At 49.6% G+C, this 12,338-nt stretch overlaps 1 protein-coding gene across 1 annotated transcript in view; it reads right to left on the reverse strand.

Moving 5' to 3' along the window:
* The window catches only part of LOC115935615 (tumor necrosis factor receptor superfamily member 10D-like), a 28,353-nt gene extending 20,425 nt beyond the window's left edge, over nt 1-7,928 (reverse strand). The window contains exon 1 of the mRNA XM_055348931.2: nt 7,421-7,928. The gene's annotated coding sequence lies outside the window, so the exon portion shown is untranslated. The remainder of the gene's footprint in view (nt 1-7,420) is intronic.
* Between the last annotated feature and the right edge of the window lie 4,410 nt (nt 7,929-12,338).

Consider the following 12,338-nt stretch of genomic DNA (forward strand, 5'->3'; position numbering starts at 1 on the left):
CCCCAGGTGGCAGGGAACATAGACAGGAGAGTGCCCCAACGCCTGGGCTAATATTGGTGTATTTTGTACAGCTGGAGTTTCACCACGTTGCCCAGGCTGGTCTAACTCCTGAGCTCAAGTGTTCTGCCTGCCTGGGCCTCCCAAAGTACTGAGATTACAGGAGTAAGCCACCACACACAGTCCGTTTTGTCAGTTCTTTTTGTGGTTTCTATTCTGTTTCCTTGCTTTATGTTCCTCCTTGTTACTTTGTTTGGTTTAATTTATGCTTATATTTTATGATTGATTAATGTAGATCTTCAGGCCATAAATTTCACATTTTTTTCTTTTTTGACAACTTTAATGAGGCACAATTCACATAATTAGTAATTAGGATTATTCATATAATTCACCCATTTAATGTCTACATTTCAGTAGTTTTTAACATACTCATAGCTATGCAATCATCACTATAATCAATCTCAGAATATTTTTATCACTCCAGAAAGGAACTGCATACCCTTCAGGAATAACTCCCCATCTCCCCAACCCCCAATTCTTTAATAGAAACATTGAAAGCTGAGGCCGGGTTCGGTGGCTCACACCTGTAATCCCAGCACTTTGGGAGGCCGAGGCGAGTGGATCATTACGTCAGGAGATCGAGACCATCCTGGCTAACACGGTGAAACCCCGTCTCTACTAAAAAATACAAAAAAATTAGCCAGACGTGGTGGCGGGCGCCTATAGTCCCAGCTACTCGGGAGGCTGAGGCAGGAGAATGGCGTGAACCAGGGAGGTGGAGCTTGCAGTGAGCTGAGATCACACCACTGCACTCCAGCCTGGGCAACAGAGCAAGACTCCATCTCAAAAAAAATAAAAAAAAAAAAGATTGAAAGCTGTATTATTTCACCCCGAGCACTGTTAGCCATTTCCCACCAGTTTTGATGTTATATTATTATTTATTTGGAAATATTTTACCTTCCCTTTTGATTTCTTCTCTGAACCACAATTTTTTTAGAATGTTGTTCAATAACCAAATTTTAGAATTCTCTGTGGATACTGTTATTGACTTCCAGTTTCGTTTCATTAAGTTTAGAGATCATATTGTGTGTTTTACAGCCCAGAAGCCAGTCTATCTTGGTGAAAGTATCATGAGCATAGAAAGGAATGAGTGTTCAGCGGATGTTCCACTCCTGCTCTTTAAATGTCAGTTAAGTCAACGTGGTTGATAGTGTGCAGATCGCTTGCCACTTTACTGGGGTTTTCATCTGTCCGTTCTGTCAGTTACAGAGAAACAGCCGATTTAATCTCCTTTTCATTCTATTTTTGCGTCATGTGTTTTGAAGCTGTATTACTAGGCATATACAATTTGTGATTATTATTATATTCCTTGAAGAATTAACCTTTTTAACTACAAGGGTCCCTTTTGAGTTCCCATAATATTCTATGTCCTAAAATTTTTACAGTAGGCAGCTAGTCAGGTATGAGCAGCGTAGGAGAGGGCTCCCCGCTTCTGACACCAGCAGTGTTGGGCGACCATCAGGTGGTTGATAACTGTGTCTCTAAAGTAAGAACTGGTTACAGCCGATGCCAGAAAAAGGCAGTCTCCTAATACATAGAAAACACCTGAAACTGATCAGCAGCTTCCCAACAAGATTTCAGGAGTGGGGAGAAGTAAGGCAAGATCCTGGAAGTATGCCAACCTATAAAACCCCAACTCAGGCAGTCCGGCTGTGCACTGTTTCTCAAGTCACCTGCTCGGCCATCTTTCAAGTTGTACTTTCCTCCTTTTCTTTCCGTTCCTTCCTTTCCTTCCTGTTCTAAAGCTTTTTAATAAACTTTCACTCCTGCTCTGAAACTTGCCTCTGTCCCTCCTTCTGCCTTATGCCCCTCAGTCCAGTTCTTTCTTCTCAGGAGGCGAACAGCTGAAGGTGCTGTGGACCCATACGGATTCGCCGCCTTCAACGTAGGGTAACTCGGATCTCGTCCACCACTAACAAAATCAACTTCATGTGATACTGAGATAGCCATGGCAGTTCTCTTGGCTTTACACTCTGCGTGGTGTATCTTTTTCCATCTATTTGCTTTCCACAGACAGCATCTGTGTCTTCCTTTTAAGGCCCATCTCATATAGACAAGATATAGCTGAGTCTTGTTTTTTCAGCCCTTCAAACCCTTTTTATCTTTGAACTGTAGTGCCCGGTGGATTTACTGTTAGTGCAACAATTGATAGTCAAAATAGACCTATAAGTTTACCATTTAAACTATGGTTGTCTAGTCTAATTTTTTTACTCCTTTTTCCCCTGCACATTTTAATGTTAGTTACCTTTTAGAATTCTGTTTTAATTGGATACAGACTTTTTATGCATACATATTTCCATGATCTATGTGCAAGTGCTATAGGGAATACAGTATACACTCAAGTGTTTACATTCTATTGAAGGTTTTTAAAAAATGGATTTATTGTGGCATAATGAATATGAAACAAAGTGTACATTTTTGAAGCATGTAGTTTGGTAGATTGAGATGTATGTATACACTGTGGAACTATCACCACGATAAGATAATGACATGTCTACCGTCCTGCAGTGTTTCTTCATTTTTCAATGTAATCCTCTCTTCTGCTTTGCTCCTATGTCCCCCAGCAACACCTCTTCTGCTTTTTGTCACAATAGATTAGTTGCATTTTAATAAGTTGAGGAATCAAATGGTATGCATTCTGCTTGGATTCCTTCACACGACATGATTTTCTGTGTGTGTGGTTTTTGGTTTTTTGTTTTTGTTTTATTTTGGCTTTTGTTTTCGAGACAGCATTTTGCTATCTTTCCCAGGCTGGTCTTGAACTCCTGGGCTCAAGTGATCCACCCACCTGGGCAGGACTACAGATGTGAGCCATCGCACCTGCCCACCCACCCTGGCCCATTGACTATTATGAATTAAAGGCTGCTGAAAAACAGCAGGTGCAAGAAGATGCTTTGACCTCTTTTGTGTTTCCTAAAAGCAGGAGATGAAAGTCCCCAGGGAAACATAGGACAATCTCCTTATTTTTAGGGATGAGAAGTCGAGGCCAAGAGAGTACTGTGCAGAACTTGTTAGAACAGAACCACTCATCTTTTTAGCCTCCACATATTTACTTGCTTCTTCACAAGTTACTTGGTCTAATTCAGTATATGAGTAACTGACTCTCACTGCTCCTTCTGTGCAATAAATGCACATTTATTGCATTAAATAAATGTGTGTGTTGGCCGGGTGTGGTGGCTCATGCCTGTAATCCCAGCATTTTGAGGGGCCAAGGCGGGCGGATCACCTGAGCTCAAGTTCAAGAACAGCCTGGCCAACACAGCAAAACCCCATCTCTACTAAAAATACAAAAATTAGCCGGGCACGAGGGCAGGCACCTGTAATCCCAGGTACTCAGGAGACTGAAGCAGGAGAATGGCTTGAATCTGGGAGGCGGAGGTTGCAGTGAGCCGAGATTGCACCACTGCACTCTCCAGCATGGGCAACAGAGCAAGACTACATCTCAAAAAGAAAGTAGTATGTGCTTTTCTCCTGTGTACCTGTCTTATGTCAATTTAATTCTCAGGCTCAGCCAAAATAAAAAGCCCTTGAAGGGGAGCTTAGCTTACCTCCATGATTCTCAATGGTGACTGTAACCAGGCACCATCCTCCAGGCCAACAATATCATATCCTATGGCCTTGCACCAGCACAGCCTCTCTGGAGGAGGGGGAGGCAAGGGTGGTGAGATCTCAGGCCTCCCTCATGCGACCTCCTATTAGTTATATGATTCTGGGTGTCACCCCACCCACCAAACTGTGGGCTCCAGGAAGCAGGATTCACATGGGGTTAGTCTGTCCTCCCTGGCTCCAGCAGACTCCAAAGACAATAAAAGGGCTCACTGTCTATTTCCTGGGTGAATCACTTTCCCCCCAAGCCCATGAGGTGAGCGCAGTGGCGCACTCAGCTTACTGCCTAAGGACAGGCGCCAGGCTGTGGCACAGGGAGGAGACCCCGAAGAGCCCTGTGGACTCTGCTGAGGACCCATAGGAGCTCCCAGAGGCCAAGTGCAGGACAGAGAACAGAGAAGCAGCTGCTCAGAGAACTCTAGCCCTTCAGAGGCCCAAATATGGCTGCTATTATACAGAAGGTGAGGACAAAAATACTGGAGGACAAAAATGCTGGAGACATTGCTCCTGAGTCTCATTTTGCCACTTGTAAAACAGGGAAAACAACCTATCCTTATCTCTCCGGGTTGTTAGGAAAATCCAGTAGATGAAGATGGACAGTTGCTGGCTGGGAGCAGGACACCAGCTGCCCAACAGCACAGGCTCAGGGCATGGCACTGTCCCCACTGTCCCCACTCTCCCCATCCCCAACCAGGAATTTAGAGCCTCACTACCCTGACACTCCTGGATACAGGACAGAGGACCGGAACTGAAACTGTGGCCTCTCAATAGGGGCTGGGTGAGCAGCCATCTGCAGCCACCTGGATAGAGACCTTTCCTGCTCCCTCTTCAAATTGCAACCCGGGCCTGGCGCCCACCAGAAGCACAACTGGAAGCGTGGCAGGTAAATCAGGCTGTGGCCCTGCAGTGCCACCACTGTCCTCACTTGACTCTGGCTCCTCTGTTCCTTGATGGCCCCTCCACATGGTGCTCCACCCCAGTCTTCAGAAGCTTCTGCCCCAAGGCCAGGGAGCCCGGTATAGAGGTGCGGGTAGGAACAGGTGCAGCCTCTGCTGGGTGGAGGACAGGTGCCTGGGGATCCAGTCGGGAGTGACTGACACCAGCCCTGAGGATATGATCTGTCCTCCCACACCTGGTAAAACAGCCCTCTGAGGTTTACACAGGGCTGCTGAAGATTTTTATCTCTTCTTCACTTTACAGGCAGGAGCTGGGGCCACACCAGTGTCACAGAGCTGGAGGGGAAGCACAGCAGGGCCCAGCTGTTCCCAGCCTCCAATCTCAGGAGTCCTTGAGAGCCTCAGAGTCCAAGATTCTGAGCCATTGGAACTTCTCAATTCCTACTTTGATTGAGAGAGGGATGACATGGAAGGACCTGGCACAGAGATTGGACCAGCCCAACATTGACAGAGCCAGGAAATCCGGTCAGGAACTGAGCTCAGCTCCAGGCTCATCTGATGTCCTCCTGACAGCCTGAAGATGGAGACCTTATCTCCAGTTACAGGCATAGTGGGTGGCAGGGACTGGCCCCAGCTGACCATGGTTTTCCAAGTTCACAGCTGGGAATTCAGTCTTCCCTGCCACCCTCCCCTGCTGTGTCATCATGATCACCCGGTCATCTACTCCCAGTACCAAAAACTCCTGTATCCTTGAAAATTCCTAATATCATGAAGGAATGAAAATACATAACAATGTGATGAATCATGTTTTACTTCTTAGACTAGCAACAAATGAAAGCTAAGTGTAACAAGGGTGTAGGGACACAGGTACATGTGTGGACTAGGTGTGAATGTAAGTCGAGTTCAATGGTCTTTTGGAGGAAAATTTGTGAACATTTAAAGAAACTTCTGAAGTCATTTATCCCGCAGAAGGAGAAGTAGAATTCAACTTGTAAGGAGTTGCCCAATAAGCTGGTGTGCATGGATATGTGGACAGGCGATACATACAAGAGTATTTAGTACAATGCTGTTGGAATTAGCAAAGGCAAAGTCAGGATGGGATCTAACCAGCTGCCCCTAGGCGGCAACCGTGAATTAACCTGTGGCTTACCCATGTAATAAAATACAATACCCTTGTTTAAAAGAAGATCAATCTGAATGTACTGCCATAAAACATCTAATGTGATTTGTGTTAGCTCCAAAATTTTAAAATGCGATTGTGCATTGAAATGCATTTAATAAGGCAAGACTGATGGAGAGATTAAAGCCTCCTTTGGGACGCATAGAGTCCACATTCCCAAAACTGTGAAATTCAGGTTGCTGGCCTTGTCTACACAGGTCATCCACACATTCTCTCTTCAGGGCCACTGTCCTGACACAGCCATTCTTCTAGCTGCCTCAGGTAGGTTCACCCAGTATAAACTATTGTAGAAATCGGTTGTGTAATTTTTGAGAGGCGAAAATGTTACCGCTTTTTGAATTTAGTATTAATTTGTTGAAAGAAAACATGCAAACTCTCATGGTTCCTATAACCTTGTTTTGTCCTCCCTCTTTTTTGGTATTATATAAGGAGCCTTAGCGCTCTTAGGAGAAACGTCAATCACTCTGAAAAAGTCCTGGCAGTCTGCACATTTTATTAATAATATGTCCTTATTGTGCACCCCACTACCAATCTCAGTTTCCAAAGCCAACTCACAACGAGAACTTCACACCTTTTATGCTGAAGGAAAGGGCCAGCCCCCAGTCCCGTCTATGGGATACAGAGGGGACACACGGGTGGCAGTGGAAGACACTGACTGCAAGCACGTTGGTTGACCGCTTCCTGCCACTTTCAGGATAGAGGAAGTGAAAGTTGCAAAAAACAGCGTTGGAAAGCTTTTTCACTGGCTGTTTGTTAAACCCAGCTCCAAGGAACACGTTTATTAAACCCAGCTCCAAGGAACACGTTTAACAATGCAAACATAGGGTTAATTTTTTTGTTGTTGTTATTGTTGTTCTTCTTTGACAGAGTCTTGCTCTGTCACCCAGGCTGGAGTGCAGTGGTGCAATCTCGGCTCACTGCAACCTCTGCCTCCCTGGTTCAAGCGATTCTCCTGCCTCAGCCTCCCAAGTAGCTGGGATTACAGGCGCATGCCGCTATACCCGGCTATTTTTTTTTTCTTTTTTTTTTTTGAGGCGGAGTCTCGCTCTTGTCCCCCATGCTGGAGTGCGATGGCGCGATCTCGGCTCACTGCAAGCTCCGCCTCCCGGGTTCAAGCGATTCTAATGACTCAGCCTCCCGAGTAGCTGGGATTACAGGCGCCCGCCACCACGTCCGGCTAATTTTTGTATTTTTAGTAGAGACGGGGTTTCACGATGTTGGCCAGGCTGGTCTCCAACTCCTGACCTCAGGTGATCCGCCCGCCTGGGCCTCCCAACGTGCTGGGATTACAGGCGTGAGCCACCGCGCCCGGCCTGAGTTAATGTCATTAACTAACGCAAGAGGCAAACCGCTCTGTGGCTTCCTGAGGTTCACTCCCGGGCTTCCATCTTGACTCCCTCCCTCCGCTGATGCTGGAACTTCCCCTGGGGCAGCTCAGTGCGGTCCTCGCCGCACGGGACAGCCAGGGGGAGCGGGCGCTCTGCTCCCTCGCGGCCGGGTCGCTCCTGCCCAGCCCGGGCACCCCACTCTTCCCCTGACTCCGACGGCGGGTTCGTCCTGCCCAGACATGCCCGGCCGCAGGCGACCCGGGCCAAGCATCCCCGCCGTGTCCCCCTCTCTCCCTGCCCACTCCCGGCACCAGGTGCGCTCTTCCCCAGCCAGGGACCGCGGGGAGACTCACCCGCAGCAGGACTGCGACGAAGACGAGGAACTTAAGGGTCTTGGGGCCCGGGAGTCTTCGTCTGGTTCCCGACGCTGTCCTGGCTCCTGGATAGCGCCCTGCTCCAACGCTGGAGGCTGTCGGGGCGCTCTGTCCCCAAAGTCTCATGAGAAGGGAGGCTCTTCGCCCCCCTAAAGCTTGGTTCAAAAGGGCCAAAATCAATCAGAAATCGTCCCCGAAGTTCGTGCGCGTGGAAAGGTTCTCAAGCTACACTGCCAGAATCCGAGCGCGCGCCTCCGCTTTTATACCCCGGAAAAAGGCGTGGTCACTTGTACTCTCTTCCCGCAGTCACTTCCAGGCACTCAGAAAAGTGGCATGACCTCCCCCAGCACCTCCGGGAGGGCCCAGGTTGTGGGGGTGGGTGAATGGACGGAGAGGAACCAGTTCTTGCCGGCGGCGGTGACCTAGGGCCTGTGGTTTGATTCCGGGTCCTGTCCAGGCTGTAGCCAGCAGAAGGGGCAGGAGCTGAGACGCTTCCCACTGCGCTGCTGTAGTCTGGGTAGTGAGGTTCAGAGGCGGCACGGGAGGCGCGTCCTGAGCCTGCTCCCTCCCCGGGACGCCTGTCTCTCCTCTTCTTAAACCCTGAACTACCTCCTGGCCTAAGGACTTCAGTCCACTCTTAGCTTCTGCTCCCACTCCCTCCTCCCACAGCGGCCTCACTGATGCCACTGTCTCCAGTCCCCTTGCTGCTGTGACCCAGCTCCAAGCTTCTCTGGCAGGGCCTTGGCACCCCTCAGTAGCAGGTGCCTGGCACCAAGGAGGAGCCCAGTGAACACATGAGTAGATAGAATGAAGGACACAGAGGCCATGATGGGCACACGCAGAGGCTGAGGAGTAGGTAGGAGGGAGAGGAACGCCGGGGGCATCCCTAGCCACAGCCTGGCACCCTTTGCATGGTCAAGGCACAAACACTCCCTGACCAACCTTGAGGGCTCTAGTATTGAGGCCCCATGGAGACAGGGGAATCATGGGAGTGGCTTCCAAAGTCTGTCCCCAAGTCTAGTGTCTACCCAGGTCCAACTGTCTGACCTTGGGCTACTTACCTCCCCATCCAGTTAAGAACACTGCCGCTGTGAGGGCAGACCCAATGTGTGGTATTGAAGGGTGCCAGCTTGTGACCCTATGCAGTAAGGTCAATGGCACGACTCCTAGACCCTTGGGTGAGTCGGCTCCTGACCCCTCACATGGTGGATAGAAGGGGATAGCACTATAGAAACAAAGGTTTTGTGGCTCACCAGAAACCTGGGATTGAAATGTCATCCTCTCCACAGGCTTGGATTTGAGCGATGGAGCACCCTGAGCACCTGCCAGGCCCCAGGCCCTGAGTTAGGATCAGAAATGTGTGCCAGGTCTGTATGGCACTGAGGAGTGTCTGGGTTCAGAAATGTGTGCTAGGGGCAGATCCAGGCAGGGGATGAGGAGACAGGGACTTCAGGAAGACTGACAGCATTAACACAGAGCCACCAGGGCCTGCAGGAAAGTCTTTAGAGCACCTCAGGCCCCTTGGCCCTGGAGGGTGGACCACACAGTGTAGACTAGAAACCAGACTGCAGGTAACACACATTCTCTGCGCCCTGTGTGGAGCACTGCCTAGGGCTAATGGCAAAAGGCTGTGAGCACCTCCAGGGAACTGGGCCTTTAGATTATAAAGTTTCCATCTGAGAGGCACTTACTAGCTTGCGATGGAACACTAACTGAAGCTCCTCCTGTGACTGAAGGACATAAAATAATCCTGAAACTTGAAAAACTCATGAGGTCTTCAGAGATCTTGGAAAAACTCTTAACGGGGAGGGCAGTCCCAGAAGAGTTCTATTACAAAATGGAAATGGTTGATATGGGATCCTGGTGCCTGAGGAAGGCAAAGAGGAGACACTCATGAGCAGGGAGCCTCTGTTCCCCTCAGACTGACTCTGGAACTGGGTGAGGAGCTGCTGGATTCTACGGTCACTTGGACACTGCCCTATACGCAGCTCTTTACTGACTGACCAAGAGCTACTTAGTTTGTGGACAGTCATTCATAGGTGAATGGAGCAACAAGAGTGAGACTCTGTCTCAAAAAAAAAAAAAAATTGTATAAAACCAAACTGCTCTAACCACCCTGGGCACATGTCATCAAAAGCTCCTGTGGCTATGTCATGGGCGTGCATCCTCAACCTGTCTCTGATTTTCATGGTTTACATAAGTCTGCCTTTCTTCATGGTCCAGGACACAGAGCCCTCCTGTGCAAATAACTCACAATCTTCCCGCACTCGGCTATCATCAGACACCTGCAAGTTGGCTCACTGCAACTTTGGCTTACCTGTACCGCACAAAGCCCTCTTCAACAGTCGGCATAAACACTAGCTATGAAATCTCCAGCAAGCCTTTGTTACTTTGCAGTCAGCTCCTCTTCTGCAGGTTGCCCATTGCCTCCTTGCTACACATTTTCCTACTTTCTCTAATAAATCTGCTTTTTTTTTTTTTTTTTTGAGATGTAGTTTCACTCTTTTTTTCCAGGCTGGACTGCAACGGTGCGATCTCGGCTCACTGCAACCTCCACCTCCTGGGTTCAAGCAAGTCTCCTGTCTCAGCCTCCCGAGTAGCTGGGATTACAGGCATGCACCAACAAGCTCAGCTAATTTTTCTATTTTTTAGTAGAGACGGGGTTTCACCATGTTGGCCAGGCTCTTCTTGAACTCCTGACCTCAGGCATATCCACCAACCTCGGCCTCCCAAAGTGCAGGGATTATAGGCATGAGTCACCACGCCTGGCCAGAAATCTGCTTTTCTTTACCTACAACTGTTTTGGAAAAATCTTTTTTTTAATTATTATACTTTAAGTTCTAGGGTACATGTGCACAAGGTGCAGGCTTGTTACATACATGTATACGTGTGCCATGTTGGTTTGCTGCACCCATCAACTCATCATTTACATTAGGTATTTCTCCTAATGCTATCCTGCCCCCTACCCCCCCCCACCTCACAACAGGCCCCGATGTGTGATGTTCCCCTCCTTGTGTCCATGTGTTCTGATTGTTCAGCTCCCACTTATCAGTGAGAACACGCGGTGTTTGGTTTTCTGTCCTCGTGATAGTTTGCAGAGAATGATGGTTTCCAGCTTCATCCATGCCCCTGCAAAGGACATGAGCTTATCCTTTTTTTGGCTGCATAGTATTCCATGGTGTATATGTGCCACATTTTCTTTATCCAGTCTATTATTGATGGACATTTGGGTTGGTTCCAAGTGTTTGCTATTGTGAATAGTGCCACAATAAACATATGTGTGCATGTGTCTTTATACTAGCCTGATTTATAATCCACTGGGTAAATACCCAGTAATGGGATTGCTGGGTCCAGTGGTATTTCTAGTTCTAGATCCTTGAGGAATCACCACACTATCTTCCCGCCACGGGCCCAGATAACTGTCTCTCTCCTGCGACACTTACTTACTCCTGGGTGGGATAAAGGGAAGAAGAAGAGAGAGAATGGAGCAGGAGGAAAAGCAGGGTTGGTCCAGAGAGGAGGAGGGTGGGGCTGGAGGAATGTGGGGGAGTGAAACAGTAGCCCCCACCCCCCATGGGGCAAAAGCTGGGCCACAATTGCCACTTTCTGTGTTCTTTTTTTTTTTTTTTTTTTTTTTATTTTGAGACAGAGTCTGGCTCTGTTGCCCAGGCTGGGGTGCAGTGGTGAGATCTTGGCTCACTGCAAGCTCCGCCTCCCGGGTTCACGCCATTCTCCTGCCTCAGCCTCCCGATTAGCTGGGACTACAGGCACCCGCCATCACGCCCTGCTAGTTTTTTGTAGTTTTAGTAGAGATGGGGTTTCACCATGTTAGCCAGGATGGTCTCGATCTCCTGACCTCGTGATCTGCCCGCCTCGGCCTCCCAAAGTGCTGGGACTACAGGCTTGAGCCACCGTGCCCGGCTGCCCCTGTTTTCTAATCCTGACCCAAATTTCACTGCCCACATCCTTTTTAGGTGTAAAAGATGCAGTCCCATGGAGGAAGGGCAGAGCCAGGAGGCAGTGGGGCTGTGGGCTCAGAGCTCAGGAGTCTCCTCACCTGAGAAAGATGTTGTAGCTGAGAGGGCCTGGCCATGGGGTGGGCTCCAGGAAAACGCTGCTTAGGTCTGGGATAGAGCAAACTTGAAACAAAGACAACCTCTGCCACGGCTGCGTGGCGCCAAGACCTGGAGATCAGGGGTTAAATCCTTGAGAGAGAGCAGGCGGTGGCAAGACAAGCAGCTGCAACCCTAGGGGAAGCCATGTTGTCCAGGTCCAGGTCTCCAGGGCGGTGGCTGCCTCCCCTCTACCGCCTCCAGAGCAGCTGGCTGGGAAGCTCTGGCGTGTGCTGCCCTCTACAGGCTGCTCAGCCTCCATGCAGCTCACCCAGCCCAGGGTTCCAAGTGAGGCCATGGGCAGTGCAGAAGGGAAGCAGTGGGTGGCCGGAACAGCTCCACCTCCCCTCTGGAGAAGACAGCATGGGGGCACGCCTGGGCCTCCTGGGAGCTGTGGACGAGAGGGACAGCGGGTCCTCCAGAGCAAGGGGAGCAGAAAATGGGTCTCCCAGGTGCCTGCAGTGCTGAGCAACCTGGGTCCACTGATGGGGATACAGGGAAATGCTGGTGTCCTTCCCCCCAGAGGGAGGAGCAGACAGGAGAGAAACAGGGAGGAGGTGCGAATTCCAGTGCCCAAGAACCTGGCCCTTTAAAATCCAGGGAGACAGAGGCAGGAACATTCCCCCCCCGCCACGCCCCCCACATCCCCACCACGTCCCCCACCCCCGCCCAGCCGGCCAAGCCTGAAGGCAGAGAAGGGACAAGTAAGGAGTCCCAGCAGGAACGAAGACCTGGCCTCCTGTCACTCAGAGCTGTGTCACAGGAGGAGGGGGGCAGGGAAATAA

Source organism: Gorilla gorilla, chromosome 7, assembly GCF_029281585.2.
Source record: "Gorilla gorilla gorilla isolate KB3781 chromosome 7, NHGRI_mGorGor1-v2.1_pri, whole genome shotgun sequence".
NCBI lineage: Eukaryota > Metazoa > Chordata > Mammalia > Primates > Hominidae > Gorilla > Gorilla gorilla.